The sequence below is a fragment of the Vidua chalybeata genome, chromosome 3, assembly GCF_026979565.1.
Source record: "Vidua chalybeata isolate OUT-0048 chromosome 3, bVidCha1 merged haplotype, whole genome shotgun sequence".
Classification (NCBI taxonomy): domain Eukaryota; kingdom Metazoa; phylum Chordata; class Aves; order Passeriformes; family Viduidae; genus Vidua; species Vidua chalybeata.
In genome coordinates this window covers 63,915,783-63,928,244 of record NC_071532.1, presented here as the reverse complement: position 1 = coordinate 63,928,244, position 12,462 = coordinate 63,915,783, and positions in this window count along the sequence as shown.

The window sequence follows — 12,462 nt, the reverse complement described above, 5'->3', positions numbered from 1 at the left end:
GTGTGAAGTAACAGTTATGATATTTTAGAAAGCAGCTGTTGCAGGGTTCTTTGTTAATATACTGATGGAAATTGAGAAGTCATAAAAACAACAATGTAAAAATATGGCAGGTTATAAAAAAATTAGCAATATTGAAAGGGAGCTTTTGTTGCAAACTCCTAATTTCTTAAACAGTGTGAAAAAAATATGTTGATGATGGGGAGAATTTGCTCCGTATTATAGTCTTAACGAATAAAATACCACAATAATGCTGGGAAATGGAAGATTTTAGCTCCCATTTTATGAGTCATCTGAGTTTTGAAAGTAATGAGTGTGTATATTAGTATCTACATTGCTTAGGGCTGGATGGAAAATTTAGATAAGTGACCTTCATATCTTATGGTTTAATGCTGATGATTTCAACTGTACACTCATAGTACCATCTGTAAGAAGATGTAAAGAAAAATCTTTTTGTCCATATGATCTTTTTGTCCATTTCCAGGTTAAGGAAAAAATTTCTCCCTTGACTTATCTTGGGCAAGGGAGGTTTCTAGTTTCTTCCTGTGCTTCAGAATTCTTGTTTGCATCATGTTATCCAAGATGCCAAAGTCTCCTCTTTTAAGTCTGCAATGACTGCCTCATTCCCCTCTGCCTTCTACCCTGCATACTAATTTACATTTCTGTGAGCAGAGTAAGAAAAACAGCAGGAAGAACGAGAAAAGAAGAAGGGGTGTTTTTGTTGGGATAGCTCAAATATCCAGTGCTGGAGGGAAAGCAAACCACACTTTCTCTTGCTGAAGAATGAAAAATCACAGAATCCTTTGATTTCTATAGGATGGTCTCACTTGCCCATTTGGAAGAAAGGAAAATCCTCCTTGACTGCCTCCAAGAGTTCCCTGGGGCTCATATGTCCTTCTTGCTCTTCTCTCTTTGAGTGGTGAAGCCTCAGGGCTTGTGGCAAAAAGCATCCCATTTCTTGGCCTGGCACCTGTGTGCCTAGGGTTCCCCACCTCAGCCATGCTCAGAGCTCAGGGACTGCCCCTTGTTTCTCTGCAAAAAGGCATCATCTGTACGAGTGGCAGGGTCTTGCTGCTCCCTTCGAATTTTTGAGTTAGTGTTTCCATTTTTTACTAATAACCCAAATGTTGCTCAACTGGTCCGTTTCTTTTCTCCTGCCAGGAACATACTGGTAGCGTTGACTGTGCAAAGAGAACTGCACTAGCTCATTTCTTCCATAAGTTACTAAAGGACGTTACTGTCTTCCCCCTTCCATGATTTTCCATTTGCAGCATGAATAGAGTGGCACCTCGCTTTGCACATATGCACAGATGGTTATAATCTCTCCTGCATCACATCATTTTGCTCATCATTTTAATGTCAGTTTTACTCTCCTCACTTCAAAACCTCCCAGTTTCCTAGATATATGTCTCTCTTCCCCCTTTTTTCTATCCTGTTTTTGAGGGACTGTCAACATGTACAAACTGACCAACATAAGTGCATAGTAAACCAAGTAATTCTGCAATAACTTCTCGCATGAACAGCCTTCCAGAGAATAATTTACAGAATATTCGTGCTCTTTCCAAAGCTACACATTCAAATCTTGAAGGAAACTATTTGGCTGGGTTTCCAGCAATTTGTTTCTGGTTTAATGACAGGGAAACCTAGTAGTGTCTCTGTCAGAGGACAGGCATTGCTTATCCTTATGTAGAGCTTATGCAACAGTGTAGAATATAACTTTCACTCTGTCAAAAGGATCATCCTGATTATTTCAGATTTTTTTCTACTCCTGGTCTAAATGTATCAATTTCTATCTCTCCTTGCTATCATTTAATTTTCTCATTAAACATGTAATAGCCTTCATAAATTTGGAGGTGTTTATCTCTCATAAAAATAGCGATTTTGGAAATGCTACGACTCAGTGAAAACAGCAATATTTTGTTATACTATCACAATTGCATCCTTAAATGATCATAAATTCACTTAGAATTAGCATAATTATTCTATAAATGAAATAAATTCATTATAAAATAAATGTGAAAAAGGTTTAATTTTAACATAAAGCAGGAAATAGATCCTGGAGTAGAAATGAAAAATTCTTGGTGGTGTGTTAAACAGCAGGAGATAAAGAAATTACTAAAAATTCCAAAATGAATTAATAAAATGAATGACTGTTGGCTGAAATCTTAACACTATGTGAAGGATTAATGGAAACCATTCTAGCATACCAAGGACATATTAAACACACTACTTTCCCATTAGGATTATTTGGATTTGTTTGATAAAAGGATTTGATTAAGGAGTATTTTCTTGTAAGCTGCAAAGGGTGGGCAGACTGAGGCACACAGCATCCCTTTAGAAACCATCACTTTTCCTTCTTGGTGCACAATCCCATGTATTTCATGCTGCCCTGCTGGGCTCTCTATGAAGCTCTTTGGTACCATCTCTGAGGGAGTGTGAGTGGAGACACTGCAAAGGAGAACATGTATTTCTAATAACCAGGAAAGCGTACTGGTTTCAGGGTCCATCACTGCATCTACATTTACTTTCATCACAGTGCCACAAATCAGTGTTTTGCTCTAACTTCTGCAGATGTGAGAAGCTGGGGCTAAATTTAGTCTACATTTTCTGTTATAAAATCTATCATTCTCCTCATGACTCTTAGCATTGTCAGCAATACCTCTATCGACCGAGGTGGCACTTAGCAACCGTACACAGGTTGAGGTCTCCTGCAATAAACGTTGTTCTCTGATATCTGCCTGAGGCAGAAAGGCAACTGAGGTGGATAGCAGGAGGTGAGGAAAGCATAAAGACGGATATTCTGGTATGAGGAGCTGAAAACACCAGGTGTCTTGTTTTTTGCCCCACTAACTCAGCTCTCCAAGTATGGGAATTCAGAGCATTGTCCTGTGAGTGACATGGGTGCTTGGCCAGCCACTCAGACATTACTGCCATTTGGAGGCCACATGAAACAGGCTCTACTGTCAACCCTGCTCTGGGCATCTGCCCTGAGGGGCAAAGCTCACCCCTCCTGGAGTGGGAGTCATGTCTCCTCTAAGGGCCATTTCCTCACTGGTTTGCTAATGAAGATTTCTTGCAAAGACATCCATTGTGACAAAAAGAGTTGTTGTTTTTGTTGGGTTTTTTCAATTTTTTTAAAAAATGACAAAAAAAAAAAAATTAAGATCCTCTGTTTTCAGACCACTTGCTGATGTTCATTTGCATTGCATCACTCTGAAACCAAGAGCAGCTGCACTGCTTACTGTAAGCACATCTGGAAACAGGAGCTGTGTGCTTTGCCCAGGCAATCATCAGAATAAAACTCAAAGTTTGAAGTTTTCTGATGTACGTTTATTTTTGTTTTCTATTACTTTGCTGCTGGTTTAAGTCAAATGACTTTACAGCTTTGATATGGGTGCACATGGGGTGCAAACTGGTTGTCACAGATACTGGATTTAGATATCAGCTGGCACTTTCTGAAACAGACAACTGTATGATAGAACTAAATATCCTTTTTCTTTTAGGTGTTGTGAATGCAGAAAAATAAGTGAATACTTTACAAAAGAGTTTGGGCAAAATGGGGGACATGTTTATATCAATGTACTTTTTGTAATAAAGTGTGAAAAAAATTATAGCTAAGTTGCTCTTGAAGTGATTTTTGGATTCCACTCTTATCTTGACAAATAAAGATTTGAATACGTTTTTTTCTTCATGGTTTGTTTTATACTGGAAAGTGTTATTGAAAAATTGGTAAATCTTCATTTTTCGCAATTGTGTCTGAGTTTTAGCAAATCCCATTTTAAATTTTGTGGAAAGAAACCACAGATCTAGCAGAGGTTACTTAATGTTCCTGACACTTGACTTGCTGCCTTCAGAAACTGTGCAGATTTACAAGAGGGGAAAGCCACAGTTGCTCCCGACTGTCTGCTCAGCCCACTCTTTGTTAGAGCTTCTCACCCCTCCTGTTGGATGGCTCCGCCGCTGTTGCTTGGCTCCCTTAGCTTGTGTCCGGTTGTACTGAGGCAATGGGGAATGCGTGCCAGCTCACCTCATTATGTGGCACAGTGCCTCCACGTGAGGGTCTCTGTCACCCATACAGCAGAGGAAGAGAAGGGGAGCAGAAAGCTGGAAGTGGGAACTGCCAGCATTGTCCCAAGGTGGACAGTCCTCATTTGTCGGTCAAAGCACTCAATCCCAGGGAGCTGGTGCTGCTATGATCTGCCTCAGGCAGCTCTAATCCAGAACAAAAATTGTATCTGGAGGTTTTTGTCCTTGAAATTTAGTCAGTGGTAGATGATGGGGATATATTAATTGCTCTCAAAATGAGGACAGAACAGCTAGATGAAATGTAAGGAAGGCAAATGTGACAGTGCCTGGGGAGGAGGAATCTCCATGGCAGAAAGGAGGATATGCTTGTATGCACCTACACTGGTTGCCTCTTAGCATCTGATAAGTGATTTCAGGACAGATCAGGCTGTAAGGGGACACTTGCTGCAGCTGGGGGCTGTGTGCTCTCCATATCTGCCCCTGGGCTGCTCCTCCAGCTCTCCCTGCAGTGGGAGCCCTCATTGCCCCTCCCCGTGTGGGTTTGCACTTACCAGGCATGATTTAGTGTGGGTACAGAACCGAGTCAGATTTAATTTGCGAGTTTACTGCCAAACCTGAGCCAATTTTTAAGCCAGCTGTACAGCACTGATTTAACAAGAAATGGAAACCATTCAAGGCTCTGTGAATTTGGCATAAATTAACAATTTTGGCTGAGCATTACTATGGGGTTTGGACTAATTCAAACCTAAGGCTCACAGTGAAATTCAGGAGGCTTGAATCCATGCCAAAGGAAAGGTTTGCATACATCTCTGCAAATTGGAAGTGTCAAGGTTTCAACAGCTCTGCTTGATAAGTAAGAGGAGATTTCCCTCTGAAGTCCTATCTCTCCTGGAATCCACAATCAATCTGTCATGGTAACATACCACACCTGATAACATATCTTCGTTAAACAGTTTTATTTGAATGGGTTGTTAATGACATAAACAATAGCAATTAGAAGTATTGATATGATATTGACAGGCTCTGAAACGGTTTGGTGATTCATTCTTCTAAATTAGCTTTTTTCCTGCTATGCACTGTGAATACTGCTATTGCTGAGAGGAAAACAAAAATAACTTAAGGAAAAAAAAGGGAGAACTATCTTGGGGGAAGTCTATCTGGGGCAAATATTTGTGTAAGGATTTGATCTGAGTATTGTACGCCTTGCAAATATGTTATGCCTAAAACTGGTCTTCTTTTCTGCATATATTTGTACATTAATTTCTGTGCAAGTATTTGATAGCTATAATCAGTTACTAAATGAGTTGGATAGTTGTTAGGTGCAATGGTTGTTTGCAGTTTTTCACAATGAATATTTATGATGTGCAAAAGTTTCTATCATATGGTATTGGATCTGGTCTGAAACAGAGTACACAGAGGGGAAAAAAACCAACAAAACCAACAAAATTATGACACGTGCAAAACAAATATTGTTCATACACTAATAGTCATATTGTTCATACCCTCATGGATACAGAGGGTTGTAGGTATTTGTGTGTAAATCAGCCACTTAGCAAACATCCAAGTAATCTGAGGATTATTTTTAGATTTTATTTTTTTATGAAAATGGTACCACAGGTAGCATGAATCACCCATAAAAAACAGTTTAAATTATGAAGAGATGAATACAAATATAAAATCTGTGTTATCCGGGTGGTGCTTGCATTGAAGAACTGCAGCTTTGTGTTTTCACACCAATACAGACAGGTCAACATTTTTTTTTTTAAAAGTGAGATTTCAGAGCTGTAGATTCTCACTTTTTAAAATTAATATTTCCACTTCATCTGCAAATACCCTCTGTAACTACTATTGTGTACCACTGGAAAAATACTAGTGCATGGAAGAGAGGATATGGGAGGGAGAAGAATTTATCTTTAGTGAGATTAATGGAGTACAACTCAGCACCATTTTTTTGTTCTGTAACCCTGATTTTCATACTTGATCTGTGCAACCCTTACAAATGTCTGATTGCTTTATCTTAAATCAAAGTAATTTGTGATACTGTTTTAATATTTATTGCAGTCACATAAGATTATTACCACAGTCCTCTCTTCCTTTCTTATTATTTTTAGTGTGCTTACCTGCAAGGTTGCAGTGTAGCTGCTGACCTCCCAGTAAACTGAGAGGCACCAAAGCAGGACACCAGGAAATGCTACAACCTCTGATTCTGACTGGGCCTCACACCTGCATGCTAGCTTTTGTTACACTTCACAGTCATTAATAATCACAATTTAAATAGCTTAAAACTGAGTAATGAGCTCACCTGAACATCTTTGTAAGAATGTTTATCAATCATTAGAGAAATAGTCAAGAAAGTGAAGAATTAGCATCCCAGAAGCCATGTAATAAACCCTGTAAGACTAGATATTAGGAAGATTAAGCTGTTCTTTCACTGCAGCAGTATATATCTATAATGAGATGCAGTTGCTTCTTGCAAATGTGCCACAGATTAATTAGTTTCAGAGTACTGCAGTTTGTTCACAGTACCTTAAAGGCTCTTGAAAAATATTATGCATGATAAGGATGCAAAATGAGTATACAGGAGGGACACTGTGAAAAGCACATAAACGTGGCTTTTTGCATTGTTGTATTCTGGGGAGACAATTTCTTTTTAATGAGTCTTCACTCAAAAATCCTGATAGGATATTTCTGATGTGACCTTCATCTGTAACTTTTGAATTTACATAAGCTAAGGAGAATCAACTTGGCGGGATACTTATTTCTCAAAAAAAAAAAAAAAAGCACACTGAAGACCCTGGAGTTAATATTGTTTTCTTTTCTCCTTCTCCTGCTTTATGTATAACTTTTTAAGTGGTTCCAATGCTTTAAACCAGATGTGCTGGGTCAGAATTATTCAACTCTTGCACAGCTTCAGTTAGAGAGAACATGTGCTGTGTGTGCCTGCATAAGTAAGCTCTGTGCTGTGCCAACACACTCTCTTTTCTGTTTGCGTATTTTTCTCCAATCCATCTCCCTCAGGAAAACAGAAGTGCATTGGACTGGATATGAAACACAGGACAAAAAAAAACCCAAACCATGCATGATGAATTATGTAAAGGGGAGACATGGCAGTGTAATATAAAGAATTTATTAGCATGAGCATGAGATCCCTGCATTACTCAAGAGAAGCAAAAGCCAAAGCAAAAGTATGTAGGTCATCCCAACAAGTACCAAATAAACCTTATGTAGAGACTGTCATTTGTTATGTGGTACACAAAAATTGTTTATATTTATTATTGCAACTTTCTGCTTTTACTTGTATATAAAGGTTTATCTTGTAATAAGGTTTATCTCTAGATCCACATAAGGAATGATGTAGATCCAAATAAATCATATGCCATGATGTGGGAGAAACAGAACACTGGAATTCAGAGCCAAAGGAGACAGAAGACCTAACCAGGAGTGAGGTGCTAAGACAATGCCTAGCAGAATCACTTGATTTTTGTCTAAGTGGATACATAGATCTCTCAGAAATTTGTAACTGATCCAGAACAGAATGATTCTGTCCTGGGAGATGTGTATTCCCTCTTTGAGGAATAATAATAATAACATATTTAATTGTCAGGAGTTTGTTGTGGTTTTTGGTTTTTTGTTTGTTGGCTGTTTTGTTTTGGTTTTGGTTTTCTATTGTAGCTGTTTTAACTTACTCAGGGCTTTTGTCCTGGAATGATTAACAAGAAGAGTGCAGGTTGGAGGTGGTATCAAAGGTGCAAAGTGAAATTATCTTCTGTTGGTCATTCCTATGCATGCTCATATCAGTGTTCAAACCCTAACTTTTGTAGGCAATCCTAAGTAAATACAAGCCCATTTTCCTTTTCCCTCAGCTGATATTTATTGGCCTAGAAATTACTCCTAATAATTTTTTTCCTTTAGATATACTGTTGTGATAGCACCTTTGGGCTACAGCAATCTCACTAATAGCAGACAGCAGTGTGTGCAGTGTACACGTGGACCTGCAGTGAGTGTATGACTTCAAGTGATGATACCAAACCCTGGTAAAATCAGTGGAGATAATTACATACAGTTTTTCTCATGAAGATTTCTCAGCACTTCACTGGGATGGATTAAAATGTGGATTATTTGCCCCACCCTTGCCAAGGAATTGTCATAAAAGAGATATCAGTGGCTGTGGTGGCCCAGTGGCTGCTCCAGAATTTATGCAGAGGGACACCTCCTGAACTGTATTTGCACAAAGGCACATGGTTAGGGAAACAAACTGTGGGAAATTCAATGGGGACAAATCAACAGTTAATAACACCTGGAAATGGATTACCCTGTGAGGAGAGGCTGAGGGATGAGGTCCAATTTGTCTTCAGGGACAATTTTTTTGGGGTCTAGTAACAGCTGCCCAATACCTATGGGGGGCTATGACTGAAAAGAGGGAACTAGGCAGACAAGGAACATTGACTGAACCAAGCAAGAGAGGTTCAAATGAGATATAAAGAAAAGCCTTTTCCCCATTGGGTCAGCAGGGCAACTCCCCCATCCAGGTTGAGTTATGTCAGGATAACTGACTAAGCACTGGCACAGGTTGCTCAGAGGGGTTGTGTAGCCTCCATCCTTGGGATATTCAAAAGCCTTTTGGGGATGGATCTGGGCAATGGCTCTGGGAAACTCTGCTTTAGGAAAAGGTTGAACCAGATGGCTTCCAGATGTCTTAAGTATTCTGTGATTGTCCAATCCTATGAACCTATCTAGGGATGCAATTTTAGGAAAAAAGGTGTAATATTAGAGAGACATTTATTCTTTGCATTCTAGATCCTCTAACATAGTTAGATCCTTGAAAATGCTGTTTTTCTTCCAAATATTTCCACATTTGTTCCCAAGGAACTGCATTGTAATACTAGGATTGGTGTTTTCCACCTCGTGTAATGTACATCATGAAACCACAGTCCTGTCGGCTTTTGCTTTATAATGACAAATAATGTGTTGCTAACTGCACTCTTGTTGGATGACCTTAATAGGAATTCAGTGCTTTTCTGCCAGTTACTCTATTTACTTTCAGGTCTAGACTCAGTCAGTTCTTTGAATATTGGAGCTAGAGCCATGATGCACTCTGATCTCAGGTGTCTTAAAGCTTGCAACACAGAATTGCTGAAGGATCCACTCTGGAGTTTCCATTAGTTGGATAGTCACTTGGTTAACCAAAAAACCTACTGCATGTGCATGCTTATATGCATACACATACACCAGGTAAAATTATATATATAAAGAATTATTAATAAATAAATAATTATATATATATAAAGAAGCATTTTAGCAGTCTAGTTTTGTCTGATGTTAAAATATACTAGATCCTAGCAGATCTTCCAATTGATTTCAGCTATCAAATCCAAAATCGTGACTGAAACTTATTAAACTGGCTTGGAAATTTCTCAGCTATTTGCTCTTCAGTGTTATTTTCTATTGACATTTCTGTGTTTCAGTGACTGCTCTTGTCACAATTTGAGAACTCAATAAAATATAATGCCCCATAAGAATACAGATTATATAATGGCAACGTTTATTCCATGAACCCAAGGGGATAATTTGACTTTCATCTCTTCTTTTTCTGTCAAAATATAGAGCTACCAATAAGTGGTATGTAAAGGAGATCAGAGCAAACTGTGGAGCTTAAAGTTGGCAATTTATTAACTTGAGCATGAAAGTACAGAAAATGACTGACTCAAGTTAGTTGGGGAAGAAGTCTTAACCTATTGCATTAAAACATAGTTTGCCCTAGTCTAATGAGTTTTCTACCAAATGAGGCATGAAACGTACTGCCAGAATATAAAGTCAGTAAAATAGTCAAGTTACTGGATAATGTCATTATATGTTTTATCTTATTGGGGAGCTGGTACAGAATACATTATTGTTAAATTTACACATCCTGAAAAACAAGAAAAAAGGCCTTTTTAAAAATGAACATGCTATTCAGATAAGTTGTTAATAAGAGGTCGAAACCTACTGAAATCCATAAGAAGAAATATACACATATAGAATTCTCAAGAACACATGGAAAGAATTGTGTAGTAAAGATGTCAGTTCAATGTCCTATTGAATGAGATCTCTGGAAAAAGACACACAAAAATAGCAGGTGATGAATCACACTGAAATTTTTGCTAAAATTGTTCAAATAATTAAGAATTGCAATATAATTAATTTAACATTTGCAGTCTGCTTCAAAAGTTAATCTTGGTTTTTTTTAGAATGTTGTTTTGTAAATATTTAAAGAGGGAGGACTACTTTCCTTAAAAAGGAATTGTGTTATGTTGCAAGTGGTATTTTTGCATGACTAAAGCAGCTGGTGATTATAATTTTTAAAAAAGGAAAAAGTGTGTGAGTTTTTTGTTCAGGCCTATTCCTGCTTCTGTCCCTAAGGAACCATTTACAATTGTAAGACAATTGGATGGTTTTGAAATTAATGGAACTTCTATTACTTCTCAAGAGACTGGAATTTGTTCCAATCTCCTCAGACAAAAGAGTGGACTGTCTTCTCAAGTATTCCCCCTTTGACTACTCCTGAATTCCATTTTTCAATGGTTTCATTACAAACTACACCCAGAAGCTTCCTAGGATTGACTACAAGTCAGTGTATCGCATCAATTACTGCAGTGTGATGAATTAAATCTTCATTTATCCAAAAAGCCAATAGGCAGCTCTGAATCTGTCCTGCATGGCTGAACACTGCTTTAAGCACAGGCAGAGCTCTGTGTTGTCTGGGCTGGTTCACTTGTATCCTTTTGGTGTTATGTGTTGTTAAAACAGTTGTGTTTCCTCTCAACACACTGTTTAACAGATGACTCCATCCACTTCCTCAATTTCCCCTTATTTGCCCAGTGATACATTGACATTGACAGACTCTAGGTTTGTTTTCAAAGTGCCCCAGGTTTCCTTCTAGGTACCTTTAGAAATAGAATGCTGTTGAACTCTGTGGCCAGCTATAACATTCATTAAAAATTAATTTCCTACTTGCCTGGTATTTTCCTGATTTATGCGCTTTTGAAGGCATTTTGATGCCTTCTTGTGCATGGGTAGATTTCCAGGCTTCACATCAGCATTTTAAAATGGAAATAGGATTGAGAGCCTGTAGTCTGGCCTTACCAATTAGTAATGCTTTTCCTTCTGAGAGGAAAAAAAATCCTGTCTCTTTCAAAGTATGTAATCTGATTTCTGTTACATGGGTGTGCTTTAAAGGAGCACTTCATCTAGAGAGATGTCAATGCAGAAGAGGATACAAGGACTGGGGCATCTCTTCAGAGGGTGAGGAAGCTGTTGTCTTCTGGGCCATGAGGAGAGAGGAAGTTTATTCAGATTAAATTATCAGGGGCCTGGCAAAATGTCCACTCAAAGAAAGAGAAAAGGGGAAAACACATTCTCACAAGTATTTAATTTTAAATCTTTAAATTTTAAATTAAATTTTGTCAGAACTTTAACCCTATCTTCTTTGGCCACAGCTTCCAAATCAGCTACTCTGTTACTGGAAAGAGTAGTGTCTTTATTTAAAACCTAATTCTCCTAATGTGCAGTCAAGACAGGCAGTGCCAGTGTTGTGTCTGCCTGCTCTGTGTATGTGCTTGTTTTAACTGAGCAGCTGGTGCCAGTGCTAAAGAGAAATACACCCTCACTTGACACCACTAAAAAAAATGATCAAGTCTGCATTTTTTTTGACCACACAATGTGTACCTTAACATAAAACCCTGATGATGGTAATAGTTTTTATTGGCAGGCTATTTTACTTTAAAATGGTCCAGAGTCAATTGCACCACAGGCTGCCAAATACTTTTTAAAATCTTGGACATTTGTGGAATGTGGTTTTTGCTATTGGACAATCTCTCATTTTTAGAACAAAAATGTAATTCACACATCATCTTTTGGGTCTAAATCCAGTCTGCTCTTCTCTTAGGTTTGCCTCAATTACTTTGTTCTATTCATGAACTAACTGCAAAATGCTTTGTCACTGAAACAAGTAATACCTCACCAAACACAGGCATCCCTGAATGCATGTTTCTTTGGTCTTCTTTTTCTGTCTTCTCTCAAGTAGTAGATATAGTGATAGGACAAGTGGGAATGGCTTTAAAATGGATGACAGTAGGTTTAGATTGGATATTAGGAAAAAATGCTTCCCTGTGAGACAATGGAACAGATTACCCTGTTGTGGCCAAGGCCAGGCTGAATGGTTCAACCTGGTCTAGTGAAAAGTGTCCCTAACGCAAGGCAGAGGTGTTGGAACTGATGATCTTTAAGGCCTCTTCCAACCCAAACAATTTTATGATTCTATGAATATTTCTGGTCTCTTCTAGTGTCAGAGTTTCTCTTTTCTCTGACCTTCTGGAGATGATATAGATGTCCATCCAATACACAGAGGATCTATGTGGCTCTGGGGGAAACCACACTGGAAAATGTTTGCAACTTCTCAGA